Raw genomic sequence first — 16,878 nt, 5'->3', positions numbered from 1 at the left:
GTTGGCCAGCTTTAAGCCGATTTGGCTGAAAGGGTGACAGCTGCAAGCCCTCGCATCTTTTATAAATGTAAGTGGCCCAGAGAATAGGAGAGAACACAGCCATGGTCTCCTTCCTTGCCTCCCAAGTGCTGGAAGAAAGATGTATTCAGCCATCATTAACACCGGAAAATCCACCTCTCAGTCAGTGTTTCTGAGCTGTGTGCTTTTCTGATTGCACATAAGGGTACTGAAGAGTGAAATGAATTCCCAGAGTCTTTTCCTTGGACTATCTCAAAAACTCAGTCATGGGTGTGCATCTGCTGGAAATGCTTCCTGCCCTGCAGCCACATCACCAACACACAGCCAGGTACCGTGGTCCCCGTATGGGAGATCATAAACTCTGTAGTATGGAGACCAGCTTTTTAAGTGGCTTCCTCTGAGGGTCATTTTGGCGCTGCTAGTGCTACCTCACATTCATTCAGAGGCTTGCTTTTACATCATGACAAAAGAATGACAGAAGATGCCATTCTTCATGTCGGGCTGCCAGCAGCAGACACAGGAGCTGTTAAAGTTGCCTGTGTTTGGTGTTGAACAAGAACCAGTATGTACTTCCTCCTTCGCCAGTTGGGTTCTGCTGTGCGCTTGCTCGACTGGCTGCCTTTCCCCTTGTCTCTTCCTATTTCCTGCTTCCCCTGTTAGATTGGGAAGGGAGTGACAAAAGGAGAAGCTGGACAAGTACGTTCAGCACAGAACAGCTATATTAAGTCAGTTAGGTGTCCATGGAGGTCCCCTGAACCAGAGGAAACACCCACATTTTATTAGGATTTTTTCCTGTTCACTTCCTTGATTAATTTCATGGTTTTATAGCTATTCACCTCCGTTCATTATCCCTTTACAATCTAAAGAGTTTGGGTCTATTTTAGCCTTTTTTTGTACAGAAGTTATTTCATAGCTTGGGCCATCCTTGTCCTCCTTCAATTTCTGATACAGTCTTTTCATGAAGGGCCCAACCTGGAGATAATATGCAGAATGTGAGTGCATCGAAGGTAGAGTAGCACAACAGTGCTTTTTTATTTGTTTTCTACTACTTTCTTAATAACTCCTAGCGTTTGATTGTATTGATTGCTTCTGAGCCTGGAACTGATGTTTTCATAGAATTATCCCATCGTTATTCTTCGATCTCATTCCTGACTGGTAACGAGTTCAGAAGCTGTCATTGTCTGTGTGAAGATAGGAGAGTTTCTGCCTTTTTGTGTTCATCTGCACTGAATCAGAGCTGGAATTTTATCATCCAGTGTATTGTAGAGTCTTTCAGTAGTTCTTCATAATTCACCCTAATCATGATTTTCCTGAATAACATAGTGCTCTCAGCAAACTTTTTCACTTTGTTATTCATCCTCTTTTCCTGACCATTTATGAATACGTTCAGTAGCACAGGCCTGAAGACACCTGCACTGGGGGACTTCCCTGCACTGCGAAGAACTTTTTGGAAATCTTAAATCAGAACTTGGCTCTCTTGTCTGCATACTTGTTGACACTCTCAGATAATCTCAATATGTTTCTGAGGTGTACATTCTCTTTACAGAGGCCTTGCTGGCTTCTCCCTAATTTTTCCTGTTTACGACACCTTCTGTTCCTCAGTATAGTTTTTATTGACTTGGCTTCCTGGTTTGTAGTTATCTGGATCTCCCTTAATATCAGGGTGCCACACTTGCTACCTTTAATTCCTCTATTACCAAGGGAATTTTAAGTGAGAGATCACACAACACAGATAGTTCTGCCACTGTTTCCTCCCTGAGTTGTTCAAAACACAGGTGAAAGTCTGGTATCGGCAAGCTGTCAAATGTCAAATTGTTGGATGACTCTGTATACTGGCACTTCAGTAGGAGATACCTTGACTGAGCACTCAGATCTTCACATTCATAGAAGGCATGGAAACAACTCCCACTTGCTCCATGGAGCCTCCATTTACTTTTTCCGCCCTGTGCCCTAAACCCATCCTATTTAAGTGGCTCCCGTCTTCTTAAATGTTAAATGCTTGTCCCAGCATCACTGTGCTGTCAAGGTTGTTGCCTCAGCCATACCTCCCCCTGTATCTTTTTCATCTTGCACCTGGAAAACAACAGCTATTTGGCAGAAATGAGGCATTCTTTTCATACTAAAATTTGTAGGATTGACTATGCCAATATAGAGGGTAACATTATAAAGACAGAGGGAGAAGTACGAAGGAGAGCAGGGTAAGGTTTACGGGGGGGGGGTGTTGTTTGCAGGTGAGCTTATACTAATTTCAGTTTTTGCTGATCTAGTCGTGTGAATTTTACTAGGAAGTTCGCATTGCTGTTCCTGCTTTGCAGCTACATGGAGTTTTTCAAGGCTCTGGAGCAGAGCTATTGCTGTATCACTTTTCACAAGAATAAAAGTTCAGCTAGAACAGTCAATGATTGATACAGAGACAAGATTTGCAGAGCTGCCTTTGACCATTAAATACCTTCCCATCCTCAAATGCATACTCAAAGTAAATCAGCTTATTCCTTCTCACACAAGTTTCTTGTAGTTTGTTGGGTGGCATGTTCCTCAGGAAGAAAAAAGTACCTCTTTGATTTGATACAACTTCCCCACCTATGAATTATATATAGGCAAAATTGTATTTTCTCCTTCTTTAGAAGAAATTCCTGCTAATGGAAAAATAGCTTTTCATTTAGAAAATCAAGTATCTCCAGTGTAAGAAAGGGTTACATGAGACCTCAGGGCACATAAGGCAACTGGCTCTTCTTCACCTCCCAAATACCCTGTTAAAGGTAAGGCTAGAGCTCCGTTTTGTTAGATGTCATTGTAGCGTAATAGTATATGAACTATTCCACCTACAATTTATGACTGCTTTGTGCGTTGGACCTGTAATAAGCTGCCTTTAAACAGTTCTTATGCTTTCTAAACACCTGCAGGACTCAGAGCACATGAATTTATGATACTTACGGGGCTTTAGATATAGCAGTTTCAGTGAACTGCCTTTGCTAATGTGATGTATTGTGCTGTGGAAACTTTACACTTAAAATTTGTAGGTATCAGTCATTAGATTTTTCTTAATAAAAATTGATGAATAATAGTCTTAATTTGAATTCCAATATCCTTTTGTAATCTTGCATAAATAGATCTTCAGAATATACTAACTCAATGATTTTCCGGTGGATTTATGTACATATCTTTAAAATATCCATTGCTATAACAGAATGTAGTGCCATCGCTTCCCACCCCAACCACCTGTTTTAGCCCTTCTCCTAGTTAGCATGGTGACGCTCCTGCCTTGGAGCTGTTTGTAATGGAAACAGATGTTCTACATCCCTACAATTCTGTGGGATTTTTACTTAGGTAAGGAAAATGGACAGAACAAGTTAGATCCTAGGCATAATTGTGAGCTTGAATATTCTGCAGTGAAACATTACCTTCAGGTATATACCAATATACCTGATTGGTATAACTTTATTGTTGACCATCGAGAGTTCAGAAGCTTAGTGTGGTATGTTTGCTTCAAATGTTTTTGATTGCCTCTCAATCTGCTTTTAAGCAAACATTCAGAGTATCCCTCACACTGTCTATGACTCTGCAAAAAGGAATCTCTCAGAACAGGGCTAATTTTTTCCTCAGTGATGGTCTGACAGTGTGGTTACTTTTGCATACTTGGCTAAACCTAAAGTAACTTTGTCTGCAGCTGGTCTATTTTTGTAGGAAATACATTGGCTTGTGTTGGCTATAAAGTCTTTCTGTATGTTACGCTAATTTCTTCATTTATTATATTTCTGAAATGCAGACTAATTGACACATCTGTCAGCACCTCTAACTGACAGCAAGCTTACAATTTTTAAAGAATTTCATAGTGGCACATTAAAATAAAAATGAACCAACCAACAAAAGCCCCACAACTTGAAAGCAAGAAACTGAAAAACTCAGCTATGGTGCAATACATGAATAACACCAGACTGTGGGGCTGTTTGCTGTCCCAAAGATCTTTCAGCCTCTCCAGAAAGCAGGATAAATCCTCATTTTCTACCATTACCTCAGCACTCAGCTCATTTTTGAAGCTAACAGAAAAGACTGGACATGACATGGGACACCCAATTTTTTTTATCAAGGTGTCAGCCTAGTGGTATATGTGAGAATTTCTATTGCTTACAGTTTTCATTATTGCTTAAATACTTCACGAGTGGCCTTTAATACTACAGTGATCCTCAAATGAGTGCTAAGAGCTCAAAATGGATTTTGATTCACCTGTGAAAAGATTGCATGAATGGTAGTATATATATACTGGCTACAGCTGTACAGAATGTACTTAACAAGTAGCTTTGGTATGGTGCTGTCCAAGTTTATTGTCACAACATTTTTTTATACCTCTGAAAATACCGGAGACAACAAATTCACTCTTTTTAGGGCCAGAGAAGGTGGTATGATTGTAATGGAAAAAAACTCAAACCAATTTATTTCAGCTGAGTTTTTGTGCTTCTGTTTCTCTTAGTTTAGAATGGAAATTCAAGGTGAAATAGTGCAAGGTAGGGGGGGACAAAAAGACATGGGAAACAACCAGAACAAAAAGTTTATTGAAACAAATGCAAATAGAGCGGCTCAAAGCTTAGAAGCCTTTTGTTGGCTTGCAGCAGTTTTGCCTTCGTTTGTCACTACGTTATCCAGCAGTAATGTCTGCTGTCCTAATTTATTGAATCTGAATATGTCTGTTAATTCCCCCAGTAAGGCTTCCACTTTCAAAGGGAGTGGCCTCCCTTTTTACAGCTACTGAATAGCAATTCTGTTTTTGTTAATGTATGAGTTGCCACCAAGCCACTCTTCTATGTATTGTGGTTGTTTGTTTTACATACATGAATTTAAATGAGCAATTCTAACAGCTGAAGCAGCTCGTGTTATTTTTTCAGAGTTCTTTATGATTAAAAAAATGCAGTTTGTCAGGAGCCAGAACTCAGTTACTGATCTCTCTGTCACTTTTCATCTTGCACTGCAGTCAGCAACAGTGCAGAAATTGGTTGGATCATATGGTGTTTCATCCTGTGTTAGACAAAATGTAAAATTCCATTGATAAGGACTCACCATTAATATCTCCACTGGCATTGTGAAGAGACTTAGGAAAACATATAATCCTCATGAATATAAATTCTGTGTCTACACATAATAGTTGTAGAAAACTGTCCTATTTTATGTCTAGATTATTGGAATCTCTATATAGTCACACATAGTTCATCAAACAGGTTTGGAACATAGGCCAGAAGGAATCGCTTGAATCATCAGGTCAGGTCCCTCAGAACCGCAAGCAACTCATTTATTAGATATCCAGTTTGGAAATGTCCACAGCTAAATCAACAGGCTTCCTGAGCCACAAAAAAGGCATCACCTGAGCCACCTTCAGCACCTTACTTAAGTCTCATAGTTAAAGGAAAAGAGCCACAACTCTCATCAAAAGGCTAAAGTTACAAGTCATCACTAATGTCCTAGATCACTGAGACAGATTGGAATTTGTTAAGCAAAGCTTTCAGTGATCCCGGGAGGTAGACCATGTCCATAGTGTGCAGGATAGCAAATAAACAAACTTGTCTCACCAATCTAACCTAGAAAAAATTCCCTCCAGACTCTAAATCTGGCAATCAGTTTAACCCTTGCTGTGTGAGTAGGGTGCATTCACTAAGAAATGTTAATGCTACTAACTTAATACAGTAAGAAAACTAGTACCACCCTTTCCTGTGGCTACTTTTTTTTTTTTTTTTTTTTTTTTTTAAAAAAAAAAAAAAGAAAGAAAAGAAAGAAAGAAATCCAAACCCAAATGGAGCTTTTTGCAGAAGTTCTATAAAATTTATGTGCTTATTACCTCACTTACGGTTTCTACCCAAGAGTGAAATCAAAAGACTGTGAATAGCATGCAAAAAAAAGATAGTTCTCATTATACTGCTGGCCAGTAATCTAAATGCCAGCGTACAACACTGACATCTGTCTTTGTAGCACATCCTCCTAGAAGTGAAGAAGAGCAGGCATGTTAAAGGGTACAAGGGAGATCTGGAATTTCTGGCAGCCCCCAAACCTGCAAACAGATAGCAAAGAGAACAGCAATCGCTTTCTGAATAACAGATGAGTCTACACAGAAAATGAGTCTTCAGGTTTCTTTCTGAAGATATCAAAATATCACAGAGCAGTCAAATTTTCTTCAGTCTTCCCGATTTTAGTAAGGCTATCTCATGAGTGGTGCTTTTGAGCCCAGGGGAGGGGGGAGGAGAAAAACCCAAACTTCTGAAGTTTTCTTCTGCCTTTTATGAGTTCATTCACTGCTCTATGTGTTCCTTAGCTAAATTCAGTATGGTTCATTTGGTGTGTCACACAGCACTTGCAACGTCACGGGAAACGATTCAGAGATCAGTAGCAGCACCTTACAATGAGAGGGAATAAACAGGAGGAGCAAATGACCTTGCCCAAAGCAAGCGACATTCTGTGCTTTCAAATGCTTCTTGCAGCAGAAGGTACATGACTAACATGTTCATCCTATCTTAAACGGCTGTCTGGAATATCAGTAGATGCTTGGTAAAGGGAGTCCTAAATTACACCTAATGTTTGTATGTTGTATAGTTTAACTGGAGCTGAAGGAGCTAAACAAGTATGTGTTCAGAGATGCTCTTTGGGTACAGGGCATACTGCATAAAAATGCTTCCTGTGGAGCCGAGGACAATATGTTTTATAATTACAGTCTTATTACTAGTGCAGAAAAAAGTATCATTTCATAGAAGTCTGTTCCATTTTCTGTCTTGGAGAGCATCTGTTGGAGAGTTGTCCTGAAGGGACCCTCTCAAGGAGAGAGTTGCTTTGGCCAGGTACCCATTCCAGCTGGCGAGATAGACTAGCTAATACAGATTACCTCCTCTTGATCTGTGCAAGGCAATTTCTGTACCTTGACATAAAACAAAACATGTTTATCAGCTGAACTGCTGTTAGCCTTGCATTTCCCCCTGCCCCACAAGATAACCTCTATTTATGTGGAACTATCCATTGGGCTATTTAGCTTATAAAAAATATTCCTTAGTTCAGGATCCTGTGTATTTTTGTATAACAGTTATATTTACTTCTACTTCAAAACAGTCTTAAAATAAAGCTTAAAGTATGTCTGCTGAAATGTAGGATGTGGAAATAACTGCTTTTGTCCTGTGGAAATGGTGCTACTAGTAAGCTTCAAGTTCTATTAAAAAAAAGAGGAACTTGTTTACTAATAAATGTTATGCCAAGTCATATAAACCTAAAAGGAGATTTACAGTTGTTTCCTCGCATTCTCATGGGAATGCGGAGATGATTTTAATCAAGGTTGATGAAATTTTTTTAAACTTATTTTCCTTTTGTAGGGAACCTCATCAGTTCCAGAGTTCTTCCTGGTCAACAGCATTTTCACAAGCGGATGATTTTTCATCAGTCTTTGCACTCTGAAATAACAAAGAAGAGAACTCAAAGGGCCACTCATGGGATTTATTGTCACAAATGTGTAAAATTTAATGATAGGTAAATAGTATTGACTAAGAGACAATCAAGTTATTTTGAAATGATACTTGAAGAGGAAAATACAGCTGTGCTCTTTTTCTGCTTTTAATTTACTTATGAAAAAGACCTGACATCTGTCTTTCCTCATCAACATATAATTGGATTACTTTTGCACTATGGCCATAGAGATTTTCATGTCATGTTTGTGTTAAAAGACAATGGGCAACTAGAAAATGAATAAAACTGTAAAATAAGGAAAGCAGATGTATTTAAGCTTAGCTTGTTAGATACAGGCAATTCTGAAGTTCTAATTTGTATGACTAGCTGGAGTCTGTAAGAAAACAGAGGCTTGTTAGTAATCCTAATTCCTCACTTGGTGCTGTTGAAGCTGACATTTCTTGGAAATTTATTTGTGTGCTCAGCCTAGTCGCTGGAGCACAGTGCAGTGGAGCACTGGGAACATGTTGTTGTCATCTCCAACCTATAAAAACTCCCAGAGATTCCCCTTCCCACAGCTTTCTGAGGTATGTTGCATGGCTTTGTGCCTGTAATCCAGCTGAGATTTTGTTATTTCGATCATTTTAAAAATAGAGATGAATATTGAGAGTCTGAGAACTGAGGGAAAGGAATTTTTTGCTAGTTACATTTTTGTTAGTGTTTTTTGATATGAATACTCTATCTGAGTCAAAACTCTTAAAAAATATTTGGATGAATTTTGTTATTGTTGTTAAAAGTTTACATGTTTGCACCTTCTGGTAAGGATCAGGAAGTCCCTTTAGGAGTTAAAAAAAAAAAAAAAAAAAAAAGAAGGAAGATTGACCATATTCTAAAGTAAGAAACTAGTAAGAGCACAACCCTCCTCTGTTACTACTGTAAAAGGACATTACAATTCCAATCAAACACTCAAAAGTTAGGTACAACATGACAAAATCAAGGTGACTAGTAAAACTTTAATTTGCCCTCCCTGTATACATGTATTAGGACAGTATTTTGACATGATCACAGCCATTTCTGCTACAAGATCTTTGCCTCATTCAATGCATTTATTAGATAGTGCTCCTTTAGTGACTAGCTATCCAGTGGGATTTCATTATTCACTGCATCCCCACACATTATTTACTGCACACTGTCAGATATTGCTTTCAAGAGAGAAGTACTAACCTCCGTGTGGACTTTTCTGTGCTGCCCCCCATTACAGCCTATGAATGCTGCATAAGCATTGACACACTTATATTCATAAGAGCATTGTGATGTGAGGATAATTATATTATCCCGGCTTTATGGATGAGAAATGAAAGCACAAAGAAGTTAAATTAGAAAATATCCCCAAATTCTGAGTGTTCAGTATAAGATACTGAAGAACTCATATTTTAGAGAGTTCAGTGTTTGTGTGCACTTTATAGACTCAGGGCAATGTTTAGTGACTCCAGCTGCAGCTGTTACTACAGAGCATTTCTGCAAATCGGATACTAGGGTCTCGAGTCAGACACCAAGAAAATGAGGAACACTTAGTAAGTGACCACCTGTGAAAAATTGTTCAGAGGGACTTGCCTAGCATCATTTGGGAACTCTGTGGTAGAGACAGGGTCACAACCCACTTCTCCAGCGTAGAATTCAGCTGCTTTAACTCTGAGAGCATCCTTTCTCTTCCTTATTTACTGTGCAGTTTTTAACTTCTGCAACAGATGCATCAGCGGTCCTGCAGATGACAATGTCCTTTAGTGAACAGTCCCAGTTCACCACTGGAGCAAGATTTATTCCTTGCACTGAACAAAATAGGGTCCTTGGGAGGAAAATGTAAACAATATATACCTAGGCAGGAGGGAAGGGAGCAGATAATGTTTTGATTTTGGCATTTTCTAACATAAGAGTGCTTTCACATTCTCCTGGAAAAGCCTCCCCCTTCCCTCCCCTTCCTCCTCCCCCCCCCAAGTTTTCTCAGTGAATAAAAATAACATTTGGCAAAAACTGGCCATAAAAATCCCTTCAGTCTGCCACATACATCTCCACCATTTTGAGTTAACTGTTAAGCTGGTGGCAGTAGCAAGTTGCCATCTTCCTACTTTGCTGGAGAATTTCACAGATACTTGCTGCAGCAGAGAAGCATTAAGAGTCCAGGTGAAATACAGGGTTCCGCTACAGTCTTGGGGGTTTGGGAGTAGGAAGGTGACATTGGTCTTTCCCCTCTGTTCCTCAAGCTTGATCCCTTCTTCCCTTATCTTCTCCAGACCAGTCCTCCCCCTCCCCTATCTGGTTCCTGTTCTACTTGCCTTCACAACCCAGCGCATCTCAGCCCAAACTTCCCATCCCCAATCCTACTCTCTTCATCCAGGTCCCACAAAATTAGTCCAGATTTCCTTACAAATCTTAGCCTTCCATATGTCTTCTTGCCAAATCAGTTCCAATTGCCTTTTTCTAAATCCTGGTCAGATTTCTTTTTTAGCATTTTTCCCAGTACTCCAGTCAACTCTCTGGTGTTCAGAGCTGGTGGCTGTGTAACCAGCTTTCATCTCTGATGACCTCCAACTCACAGTCTCTTATCCAGCATCTTCCCTGCTCTTTTGATTTCCAGTCACAGTTTCTTTTGTATAGTTCCCTGTGCATCCTGCATAGCAGTCCCTGGTAGTTCTTCCTCTCAAGTTTGGCTGTTCTTGTACCTGCATTTCAGTCAAGCAGCTAGTTATTCCATGGTGCTTCAATGCTGTCCAGGAACTAGTGGAAGAAAAAGTTGGTCTGAGAGCACAGAAAATCTGGAATCTCTTCTTGCATTGCTAGTACACAACCTCATCCTGGTACAAAGCTTCAGGTACAGGGCAAGTTCTGCTTTACCGCTGCAGTACTTGTTCACGGCATATGCTGATGGAAGAGCGCATATACAGTCTAGCTCCTGGTAAGAAGCTGAGAAGGAATAAAGCACATTCCACCTACTCTGAGTCCTCAGGCTTTGGATGCTGAAGTCTAAGAATTTTTTGAGCATAGGTAAATTGAAGAATTTCAGTGCCTGACAACTTATCTAAATTTGGATGTATTTTTATGGGACAGAAAAAAAAATCTGTCCTCAACACAAAACCTTATTATGCCTGTTAGATTTTCAGTATCTGATCAATAGCTTATAATTAAAGAATCATGAAAAGGCTGTTGTTATGGACAAAGTAATTTTGCTTGCTTTGCACTTCAGCTAAAACTATTCAACGTGAGGCTCACTGTGGCAGGGAGTTACATCATTTAACTAGTTATTTCTGTCATGGTTTGTATTTTGGACCTTTCTCAACATATATTCAGAATTGACTTTGAAAGCAGGCAAGAATTACAGGACATCCCTCAGGTTGTTGTAACTTGTTGACATGGGATAGAGTAAAGCTTTATCTCTAAGGGTGTGCATATGAAATAAGTAATGGCACAGTTGTGCTTAATTTAATTGGGCATTTCTATATTCCTTGAATCTAAATGTTGCTCAAGCTACCAGCATACATTTTGCATAGATAATGTTAAGAGCTTGGCCTAAAATGAGAAAAGTAAGGCAGACACAGTTCAGAAATGCTGTTTGGTTTGAAGATTAATGTGGCAGTGTTCCTCATTTTCCCTTGCTGCAACATTTTAAAAATGTAACTTGCAAGTTGCCTTCTCCGGGAAGCCTATTTATATTTATTTCTGTAAGGTGTCTGACATCTTTTTGGGGAGCTATTAGAATACAAAGAACTACTCCAAACGATGCAGTAAGTAGAGTAATCAGGAGCTCAGCTTGTCTGAGTATGTTAAGCACATGCTTAATTTTAAGTTAAAATATGCTTCTGATTAGGCATGAGTGAAAGACCACATCTGAGTATTTTCTGAAATTGGATTCCTAGCTCTAAGTATCTCTAAAGTGAACTTCAAAGAAGTTACTTTAAATTAGACCTCTCATGTCTTTAATTTAGATTCTTGTATGTCATGAAATTAAGTAGTTAGCTGGCCCACAGCTTAATAGTAATTTCATAAAATATTGGAAGGCAATTAGAAACCTTAACTTATAAACCCATTATTCCATTTCTCAATCCATTTCATGTTTTTAAATGTTTGTTGTACCAGAATAACTAAATATACACCCTACCTTTGTCAAATGCATCCTGAAAAACATAAATGAGCTAGGCTCACTGAGATCCCATTGTAGGTGTGAGTTGGGGGAATTCCATAGGAGGCATTTACATGATAGATTTAAGGCTAAGGTGTGGTGTAACTGTCAGCTCTCTTGCTTTTTAGTTGACTTTAGAGATAAAAACACAACATACAGGCATTGAGCCTTCTTTGGTTGCAAGTATCTCTTAAAGAAATCAACTTTTAAAATATTTATTAGATCCTGTGGGCTTGTGTGAGTGATGAGTGGAGAGGGAATGGCAATGTGGCCAACTCAAACATTCCCATTTTTTATCTTAGCTGATCTTTTTTTCTTCTTGCATTTCTCTCTTTTCTAACTATTTACCCAGGGAAATATAAGAGGGGAAAAAAAACCTCCCAGGCAAGTCAGTATTTTGATTTTACCATTTCTTTTATCTCTCAAAAAATAAATTTTTTTTGAAAGGGGGTGGTGAAATAGAAGCCATTGCAAAAAAAGAGTTTCATTTGAAATTTAAAACTGTAAACTACTCAGTTTCAGAAAATTCTGTTTTTCAAACAAAGTTTCCAAGCCAGGAAATAGTGTTACCAACATGCCTCCCACCCTACCATCAAATACAGGGTTTCTTTAATACCAGTTTGTAAAAATCCCCAAAGCCTAAATGCTTTTTCAGCACTTCCCTGATAATAATAGGAAGCATTTATTTGCTAGTCATAGCACTTTATGCCTGCACAACTGCGTGTATTACCAAAGCATAAAACCCCATTATTTGGGACAGCACTTTTTTTTAGTTACCTTCAGAACATAGTAGTGAGATAAATTCTATATTTTAAAAAAGGCTTTTACCACTCTGCAATTCCTTAAAATGTATTTCTCTTATCTAGAATTCAGCGGAAATCTGACCTCGTTCTTGTCCCTCAATAAAGACAAAATATTTTGATTATTTTGTAATAGGACAGTTGTAACACCAATAACCATGAACTGTCTTTAGCTTTAAATATTTTGCCTTTTAACTACTTTTATTCAGAGCATTTGACTGCAAGGTCAGACATGTTTTCCTGTCTCCAGCTGAACTAGATCAATAGGTTACCTCTCCCAACTATGTGTTACTATCTTCCTCCAACTCCACAGCTTCCTCCTTTCAGAATATCTATTTTCAAGTCTGCTACTCCTCTTTTCCTTCTCAGTCTTGTGTAAGAAAGAAACACCTGTCTACCTCCCTTGTGGGACTTAATCTGGATTTCTGGCCCTGAAATGGAAATGTTGTTAGTGACTCAAACTGTTACGCTTTTGGTGGTTACATACACCAAGAATTTTCTTAAATTTGTGGGACCACTCATGGAGTAAGGTAACCTGCATGAGAAAGGTGTCAAAATGCAATCCCACGTAGTAAACTCCTTCAGAAAAAAATATAGGATATATTTACTTTGCAATGGGTCTGTCTGAGGAATGGCACTTAGCCTGTCTGTTACACATCGCAGGGTTTGAGCCAGGCTGTCAGCATGCCTTATTTTTAGTGATTTAAGACAAATTTATCTACATTGGAGAAAAAATCCTATGGAACATTTTGTTCTTCAGTGGAAAGCCCAAACTGATTGCTCTTTTCAGTTTTTCAGGAGGCAAATTCCAACATACATTTTGCTTTTCTGGTTCTTGGCCCTCTGATGAAATAGCGCATTTTCCATGAAAGTTTAAGTGCTGCAGAAAACTCAAATTTGTATTAGAAAAGTTTTCCTCCCCTTTTAAGTAGAAATTTAGTCCTTATATAGTGTCTTCATACCATTTCTGTCTAGTTCAGTTTGCATTCTTATGGTGGCTATGTAATTTTAATTGATATTTTCACTAATATGGCCCTCATTACTCCTATTCCCTAGCTCTACAGACTTAGGCTTGTGCCATGGTTTGCCTCCATCACTTTCTGTCATAGGCATATTTTTCCTTTGCTAGTAATTTAAAGAGCATAAAAAAATAGAGCTTGCTTAATAACATGTGTTTTTTTCCTCTCGTTCAACTATAGAAGTGGCCTTTCAAGAGATGCTTAAGTGATCTGTCTCCCTAAAACTCTTATGTACCCTGTCCACTAAAAATGTTAGGATTATGTTGCATTTTTACTGCTTGCTTCTGTATAGACCTGCTATAAGTCTTTTATACCTTTTTATTTTCTTCTGCTAAAGACTTTTTAAGACGTTCTTTTTCCTTACTGGCTCCTCTGTCTTTAAATCTCCATTCTTCTTTTGTACCAAGTGTTCTGGGTTTTTTATGATAACTATATCATCATCATATCCAAAACTTTGGTGCAGGTCATTTAAGATCAACCTTAAATACTGTCCCCCCTCACCATACCTCACAGTTTAAATGGAGCAAATATTAAATTCCCTACATACTCTGGTTTTTGAACTACAAAGTTATTCTGAACAGAAATTCCAAATCTTTGCAGTGTAGCCCAGCAACCGTGCTGTTACATGGTCTTAGGGAATTTCTTAGAAAGCATGTATTTATTCTGATAATATTTCTTTTTCTTAAACAGTAACTGACTGGGATTTGTTTCCAGGTTCTACCTGGAAATACTATCACCTATATTGCAATACTGTTGCAGCGTCATGATTCTTCCAAACTGTGGAACATAAGAATACCATACAAGGTCCCCATGTGTAGAAGTCCTGGCATTCCCCAGAGATTTGTGGCTTAAAGAATTTGATGATATCTTCATATTTAGTAGTCCTCAATGGATTTTTCTCCAGTTGATTTTTGAAAAGGTATTATTTCTTAGTCTCTACAACTTCCTGTAGATAACTGCTATCTTTGGTAAATCAACCATGTGTTGTGTGAATTAGTGTATTCTTTGCTGATTTTGTACTTATCTTCTGTGGTTTCCTCTGATGTCCTTTAATGCCTTTTCTAATAAAAGAACAGTGTTAGAACTGTACTATTTGTTTATTTCTCCACATTAGTACTGATTTTATAGATTCTTGTCATACCATCCTTCTCCTCCTGTTTTTTCCAGGCCAAAGAAGTAATGCAGCTTTTATGGGTACCTAGAAATGGGCCAGTTTGCCTGAGTAGCCCAATGCCTAATGCTGACCAGGATCTCCTAAGGCTGACCCATTAGGTCAGCAGACCAGAGGTGTTCGTCTGTCTGAGGTCCTCTGTGTGGTCCAAACAGCGGCTGTTTCCAGATCATTCTCACCACTTATGAACAGGCCTTTCACCTCATGCAATTTCAGACATTTTGTTTTAAAATATGGGTGAGGTTTGCCTATTTTTCACATTATGGTTCTGTGGTGAAACCACTTGCCTGGAAAATAAGAGATGTATGAAACAGTCTTTTCGATGGCTAACAGAGATTCAAACTTGCATCTCCCACTGAGGCAAAGGCTGAAGAAGGTGAAGAAGTGCCCTGGCCCAAGTTTAACCTACAGCGGCTCTGCTTTTTAGGATGTTCTGAATAGTGGGGAGTGTGAGGTTAAAGTTGCTGGCACTGAGGAGGGAACTGAGCTCAGATCACCACTGACTGTGGCAGTGCTGCCATCACTTAGCTAATCTGTAAAAGGTTGGCATGCATACCACCACCGTAGTCCCATGGGGAGCTTTAAAAGGAAAGAAGGGCATGGAATTTTGACTATTTTTTTTGTAATGTTTTGTTACTACCTAGATAAAGTGCTTTTATTCCCTGCACAGTGCTCTGGCTGCTGATCCCAGTCTGAGGTGCAAAACTCCCTCCAAATGCTTCAGGTGGAGCCTGGGGAGAGTCACATGCTGTCTTCTGGTGACATGGCACTTAAAAAGATCTGTATTTCAGTGCCTAATTTGTAACACTTACTTTTTATTGATGTAGGCCTCAGTCTGGGCAGTGTAAAGTGTATAGGGTTTGCAGGTTGCAGTATGGATGGAGATGCTACGGTAGCTCTTCTATGCCTTTCTTCCCAGTGTTTTCAAAATAGCCACAATTGCTGTCATTCTTTGGAAAAGATTGAAAACTCTTTATCACCTCATTCCAGCGTTTGCCAAATCTCAGCTTTATAATTTCGAGGCAATGGTGCTGAAATGGGGTATTGAATTAATCTGGAATGATCCAAATGTTTCTTGAATCTGAAGGTGTGTTTCCTCCACAAATACCTCAGCTACCTGGAAAATTATTAGTTCTTACTTGGCTTCCCAAATCTCACCACTGAATAGGTTTTTCATGTTTGTACAAATTCTTTCTGAAAGAAAATTAAAAGATTTCCATTTTTACCATTCATGAAACTAACCTCCTAGTGACAGTCTTCCCTTTAACAATTGCTTTTTTTTTTTTTTTTTTTTTGTAAAATACTCACATTATTAATATTTTTGTCTTGCTCTACTAGTTTTCCACTGAAGTATTACTGGCTTGTAGCTGTTGTAGCTATCCGAGTGTTTAAGGGAGTACTCATTAAACATATACATTACTCAAAATAACTACATATATATGTTTCACTTTAAAATCTTCTTTTAGTCTTTTTTTTTTTTTCAAGTGCACTTGTCGTTAGTAGTTCCCTGTGCTTCTGTTGTGGTTTCTGGTTTTCTATCTTCCCGGGACTTCCCAGCAGAAAGTCACTTCCTTTGGTTATATGGAGCCAAAGAAGAAGCTTCCTGAGAAGTCCTGCTGACATGAGCAACTGGACCAGTATATTGGGTCTAGTTGTAAAGTGGAGGCTTTCAATGTGGGTTTTCCATTGAAGAGCTGATCTGCCTGCTCGCACAGCTTCAGCCTCCTTCCTAAACTTCTCTTTTTAGGCCACAGAGGAGGGAATTAAATTTGTAGACCTAACCTCTGCAATGGTTTATCCAAATACCAAATTTTATTATTGCAATTACTTGACTGATTGAAGTGGAACATGTTACACATGCAAAATTAATTAAGTATATCTTCTAGGATTAGATCATAGGTTCTCAATTCGGAAAAGTATTAAAATTTAAACATGTAAGTGGTTCCATTTGTATCTTTTGCATTGAGATAAGCACATTCTGAAATAGTCTAAAAATAGTGAGTATCTTCTTAAGAAATAGCTGGAGGTTTTCTCTTTAAACTTATAAAATTCAGAAAATTGTCAACTCTAAAAAAGAATTAAACAGTATTTTAAAATCAATATCAAAAATTTTAAAAAGCTGAGACAAGAATCCAAAGATAGTATGTGAAGGTCTCAATCTCCATATGTGAAGGTAAAGAAATGAGTTTGATAGAGATAATTTATGCTTATACTAGGCTTAAAATTTGATTTTTTTAAAAAAAATCAATGTCTTTTGTTTTCCTTAAGAAAAGAAACAGCTGTATACAT

Source organism: Rhea pennata, chromosome 1, assembly GCF_028389875.1.
Source record: "Rhea pennata isolate bPtePen1 chromosome 1, bPtePen1.pri, whole genome shotgun sequence".
Taxonomy (NCBI): domain Eukaryota; kingdom Metazoa; phylum Chordata; class Aves; order Rheiformes; family Rheidae; genus Rhea; species Rhea pennata.
This window is presented reverse-complemented; position numbering follows the sequence as displayed.